Consider the following 6,313-nt stretch of genomic DNA (forward strand, 5'->3'; position numbering starts at 1 on the left):
GTGGGCCGCCGGCCCGTTTCGCCGAGCCGGCCCTTTATCCTGAGCCGGACCTCATCCCACGCCGGCCTTTGAACCGAGCCGAGCCGGCCCAGCTGCTTTGAGCCCACGAACACAAGCCGCCCTTTCCTTTTCTTTTGTTTAAACCTGGCTGACATGTGGGACCCACTTGTCATCCTCTAGTGCGAGACTGACTAGTGGGCCCCATTGAACGCGGACCCGCTGACTGGACGTGGACCCGTTGACTATTGACTTGGTCAACATTGACCAAGTCAACACTGACGTCATGATGGCGTCAACATCTGCTGACCCCGTGCTGACGTCATGCGGACGTCAGCATGACACGTGGCGCCGCAGAGGCTGCCACGTGGCTGACTGTGTGATTTTCTTTTTTCGAAAACATTTTATTAATTCCAGAAAATGGTTTAATCTTCAGAAATTCATAGTAAATCAACCAGAGCTCCGAAAATTATGAAACCAGTTTCATAATTCTTCTAAAATCATGCTCTACGCGTTAGAATAGGTTTTGTTGTGAGTTGGATCTTATTTGGATAGTTTTGTGCATTCTTGCACTTTGGCCCCTGTAGTAATTCGTAATTACGGATAGGTCCTGTTACTGAAGAGAAGATCGACGCCCCGGACGCCCAGAAGACCCTGGAGGACGTCCCGAACTACGAGAAGACCCCGAGGACACCGGAAGATTATGAAGAGCTGCCAGGTTCACGCCCATCTTTGATTTGAATTCCTATTAGGCATTGCTTGCTAGATTTGCTATCGCTTTACTTGTGTGTGTGAGATAAGCATGCATGGCCTACATGTTTACCGTATTCCTTGCATCCCTATTATACCTTGATTGATTATTGGATGCTTTGGCTACTATGAGAGTGATTGGGTAAGGGATTCCATGATATGATAGTCTTGGCATGCATGAGATCCACTTTGTGAGGAGCCAAAGATAGGGCTTTTAGCGGGGGCAAGCGACTTGCCGGGGATGTGTGGTGGGCACATCCTGAGGAGCACCTGTGGCGGGTGCGGGATGAGGAGGGGTGTACCTGTGTCGTTGCCCAAGGAGAGGCGATACATGTTATGGATGCCTTTGGCGGACCTTTACGGAGGACTGCGCGCTTGCCCCGGCAATATAGTTCGAGATCGTGCCCCTGGTGACGGAACTATGTCAAACGTGCACACCACTTACCCTTGTATGGGCGGGGGTTCCAGCCATTTCTAGCTGTGCGGTACCAGACTGTGGCTGTGTTTAAGGAGAGGGTAGGCCGAGCACGCCCATGGGAATTCGGGGTGTGTCGGGCCCGGTCGGGTGTTCCGACCCTAGTCTCCAGGAGAGGGTAGACCGCGCACGCCCAATTCGGGGTGCGTGGGCCCGGTCGGGTTCTCCGAGCCCAGTCTCCGAGATTCTCGAAGCCATGGCCAGGCTAGAGATCCACAGCCCCGGAACATTCATTGCGGTGAATGTATCCTACCCCGAGAATGCAGGATGATACCGTCATGGTTAGGGAGTCATGGTTGTGGGCTGTGTCTTAAGATGGCAACGGCCGTCTTTGCAGCCCGAGTGGGTACAGGTGTACAACCCCTGCAGGGTGAAAACTATACGTATTGTCGCGTACTCGATCACGTACAACTCTTGACCCGGCTGCACTTTCATAGAGTAGTGAACCCCAGTATTCTTCCTCCCTCTAGTCCACTTCCCCGTGTGGAGTCAGATGAGGTGCAGGAAGAGGGAGTTTCCTGCACCGACCTGGGATGGGTGAGAGACATGATTATGGATTTATAAGTATATGCTTGCATAGGAAACCCCAGCCTATCCTTTGGCTACTTTTTATACCTTTGCATCCACTTAAAGCTTGCATACGGATGGTGACGTGAACCTATCCCGTCCTCGGGGATAGTTTGGCAAGATGCAGGATCCGATCAGGAGTTCGACGCCAACATCGACGGATGGTACGATTGAAGCTTAGAAGCCCGTGCTACGCTCAAGTGCTGCCTGTGGAGATGAAGTTCGAGTTGAAGGATGGCCTGAAGACCAGCTACCGCTACCATTTTCTGTTTGTTCCAGTTTAGCCCAATGAGCTTGTAATAAAAGTTTCGTACTGCAAATCCTCTGGATATTGTAATAATTAAATCCATGTTCGAACCTATTTTAAGTGAGTATGAACTGATTTACTGCCTGAAATGAGTTCTGTATGTGATAGCTACTGATCCAGGGACTATCACAACGATACAGGGATTCGGGTTCTTCGTTCGAAAACTCGGGTCGTTTCAGTTGGTATCAGAGCATACTTGACCGTAGCACGAGCCATAGGATTGGTCGATAGATATAGGACATTCCAAAATGACTCTGACTGCTTATATACCTCTTTGAACTATTAATTACTACCTTTGACTCAATTTCCTTTATTCCTTGACTCACTCTCTTACCCACGCTGAAGAAGTTTCTTACGAAGCCTTTTTGGATCAGAAGGAAGTAAACTCTGTTGACTCCCGAGAAACCCTGAACTTTATGAAGTAGAGACTACCACTTGGAAGCAACTACAAAGTGACTAGATAGAAAATGTGTACTAGATTAGGAATGTTTGATTGCTTGAGTGCTTGCATCTTAATTGCATCTTGCTTGCCTCTTATGGCTCTTACCCTTGAGTGTAGGATATAGTTTTGTGCCTTTTCTTAGTGAGTGTTGAGTTAGCTCCTCGTCTATCCTTCGCAGAAGATGCCAGTTCGAAGATCCAGCCGCCTGATGGCACGTTCAGCAGAAGTCGCTCGAGAGGAAACTGCAGCCGCAACCCATGGACCTGCCCAGGCATCTGTTCCGCCTGCGGAGCAAGGCAGAGGCGCAGCCCTGACTGCCAGAGCTCCCCAAACTCCTGCGGGGCAGGTGGTTGAAGGAGAAAATGAAGGAGAGGCCGAAGAGGAGGTCAATGCTAACCCTACCCCATCGCCCATGAACACATATGAGAACAATCGCCAGCAAGGAGCACCACCACTCCAAGAGCCAACCGTAGCAGAAGCAATGGCATCTCAGACTCAGTTACTTCAGCAGTTGGTGCAAATTGTTGCCCAGAAACAGGAAACACCCAAGGAAGGACTACGAAAGAGGATTGAGAGCTTCCTTAAGCTAAAGCCACCTACCTTTGATCACTCAGATGACCCACTTGAAGCTGAGGATTGGTTGAGAGAAATTGAGAAGAAACTTGACCTAACTGCCTGCACCGATGAGGAGCGCGTTGCCCTAGCTACACACCAGTTGAAGGGTACAGCCAGAGATTGGTGGGATAGCTACTGTTATGCCCACGAGAATCCTGCACACATCTCTTGGAAGGAGCTCACTGAAGCCTTTCGTAAGTACCACATCCCCCGACAGTTGATCATCAACAAAGCAGAAGAGTTCCGCTATATGACTCAGGGAGCCATGAAAGTGCACGAGTATGCACGTCACTTCACCAGGATGATGAGGTATGTACCTGACGAGACAGACACCGAAGAGAAGAAGCAGTTTTGGTTTCACCGAGGATTGAATTATGAGATCAGGATCATCATAGCTGGAGAAGAATACCCTTCACTGATGAGCATGGTGAACCGAGCAATAGCAGTTGAGAAAGAGGTAACCCTAGGGGCAGAACGCCTCAGGACTAAGAGAAGAAGAGCTTGCCACTAGGACTAAGAGAAGAAGAGCTTGCCACTAGTCGCACCTTAACATGTTGGGCCAGAACAGCCAAGTGCACCAAGAGGATGACTACCAGGATGACCAGAACAGGCAGCACATCGGTCAGACTCTAGAACAATACACTGAGATGACACCCACGGGAAAGAATAGTGCCCCAGAAGAGATCATGCTGAAGTGTCGAAGCTGTAGACAACGAGGACACAAGAGAGCCGAGTGCCCTGGGAGGAAAGCACTTGGCAAGAAGAAGCCAGCCAAGAAGGTACGCAAGGAGAACAAATAGCATGGCAAAAGAAGGAAAGGCTTACACCAGGGTCTGGACAGGACCCCACAAGGAGTTAGGGACGCATCATCAATTCCGCACGAGAACAGCCTCCAATCGAACTCCAGCAAGCCGAGCAAGAATCTCGAGAGAGACCACTACAACAGCCAGCAGCCAAGGCTGAACAACACTACCGAATCTGCAACAATCATCTGCTTTGCCTGCCACAAGATGGGCCACAAGGCTTCTTACTGCCCAGAGAAGAAGAAGAACCGTACGCCCGGTCCAACTTCAGGATTCATAAGCAAGTCTACTCAGACCCCATGCACCGCCGATCGTGGACGGCTCACCCATCTGACAGAACAAGAAATCATAGATGCACCCTACGCCATGACCGGTGAGTTATCGTCGAAGGCCTCCAGCTTTGATATCGTTGCCACTCGACTCCAAAAAGTTTTTGTTCTTTGGAACTTTGGTAACCCCTAATCTCGAGGACGAGATTCTTTTGAGGGGGGAGTCTGTAACATCCCGTAATTTTTACGGAATGTTATATATTCCAAAAATACGAGTTTTCAAAAACTTTTTGTGTGTTTGTGATAATAGCTAGGAAAACATAAGGTTTAATGCTAACTCTCTCAAAATTCCTAGAATTTAAAACCAAATCAACATAATGACAATATTATTAGTGTGAATTATTTGGAGTTATTTGACTCTTCTTGAATCTACCTTGTTTAAATGGCTTTGAAAGTTTTTGTTTGAATTTGTGTGGCATTTGATTTGAATTAGGCCATTCAAATCAAATGTAAATGCTAACTAACCTAAACCTACTCAGCCCAAGGCCATCACGGCCTGCCACCTCAACCCACGCCACTATACCCGGCCTGCTCCACCCGGCCCACAACGGCCCATGCCGAACCGCTCACCAGCTGAGCAACGCAACCCCTCTCTTGTGTCTCTATCCGCACGGCCCCACGTGACAGGCGCCCTGTTCCTCTTCTTTTCCCCCGATGCAGCCGCCCGCTCTGTTCGCCGCCTCTGCGCCTCGCCTTTCCGCCTCCATGCCGCGACAAGGCGCGGGCAACGGCCATGCCAGCACGCCGCACGTGTCACCCACGAGCCCCGCGCTCCCTTTTCCCGTCCGCGCGCGTGCTCCCAAACCGTAGAGCCCCCGTGCAGCTCTGCGCGATGCAGCCACGCGTCCAGGGCCCAAACACCGAGGATCCCCGCCGTCCCTTCAACTGGCCGCGTCCAACCCTGGCCGACCGCCCTATAAAACCCCCCAATCGGCCGCCTTGAACCCTAGAGCTCGGGTTCTTTTTCCCCTCTGCGCCGCCGCCTCCACACCAAAACAGAGAGAGCCGGGAGTCGTGGAGAAGAAGAAAGAAGGGGGAAAGAGGAAGGTGGAGAAGAGGAGGAGCCGCGGGAGAGGCTAGAAGAGGAGGACGACGCCGCTGCACCCAGAGCCTGCCAGGGAGGAGCCGTCGCCGCGTCGTGAAGAGGAGCCGGGGAAGGGGGCAGCCGCCCGGAACACGTCACCGCCGTGGTTCAGCGCCCTTTACGATGACCTCGATGTTCGTGAGCTGCACAGCACCGCACCAACGCGCCACGGCCGCGACTCGACCCTGCTCTGCCCCCTTTCTTCCCCAAGTCCACCTGGTAGGCCGCCGCTGCCCGTCTCCCTAGCCCCTTTTTGCTGCCGATGTGCTGTGCGCCACCGATGAACCCTCTCGCAGTAAGCCCACAGGACCACCCCGTCCCTTCTTCTACAGGAGCCCATCACGCCGCTATTTCCAACCCGCAGCCGCCGTCATTGTACACCTGCACCTGAGCCGCCGTGGCCACGCCGTGGCCTTGCCATGGCCATGCCCGGCGCACACGCTCATGGAACGCCCCAAGGCTGCACCTGTTCTGGCCCCTTGGCACGCACACGTTGAAACCAAGCCTCGCCACAACTTTATGGACACGAACACAGCCATACCGTCGCGTTCGCGACAAGACGAGCCCTCTCGGGCATTTCGTCGAGCGCTCACAGCGCGCACGCCCACACAGCCCGCACGTGCACATGACCGCACCTTGCTGTCCACCATCACCTGGAACGCCACCTTGGCACCATTGCACGCACACACGACGCTTCAAACGCGGCCAAGCACTAACAGGTGCCCCTTGGCATTCTGCCGAACACATAGCATGCAGCCACAAACCTGTGCTCACGCGCACCCGACGGGACGCAGCTGGCTTGTTCGTCGTGTCGCCATCGTGTTCCACCTCCGCCTCAATATCCTTGCCCCGTTCTAGCCTTGACCTCTCCTTTTCGCACTGCCGATGGACCGGGAACGCTTGCGTTCCACTCGCGAACGTGCACGGGAGCCTCACCAAGCACC

The 6,313-nt window shown here is 52.7% G+C and overlaps 1 long non-coding RNA gene across 1 annotated transcript; it reads left to right on the plus strand.

The window, feature by feature from the left end:
- Positions 1-494: 494 nt before the first annotated feature.
- On the plus strand, positions 495-2,185 carry LOC120710618. The gene is made up of 2 exons (XR_005689954.1): positions 495-715; positions 1,902-2,185. It is a non-coding gene; the product is annotated as an uncharacterized LOC120710618 (long non-coding RNA).
- Positions 2,186-6,313: the final 4,128 nt, after the last annotated feature.

The sequence above is a fragment of the Panicum virgatum genome, chromosome 5K (assembly GCF_016808335.1).
Source record: "Panicum virgatum strain AP13 chromosome 5K, P.virgatum_v5, whole genome shotgun sequence".
NCBI classification, from domain to species: Eukaryota; Viridiplantae; Streptophyta; class Magnoliopsida; order Poales; family Poaceae; genus Panicum; species Panicum virgatum.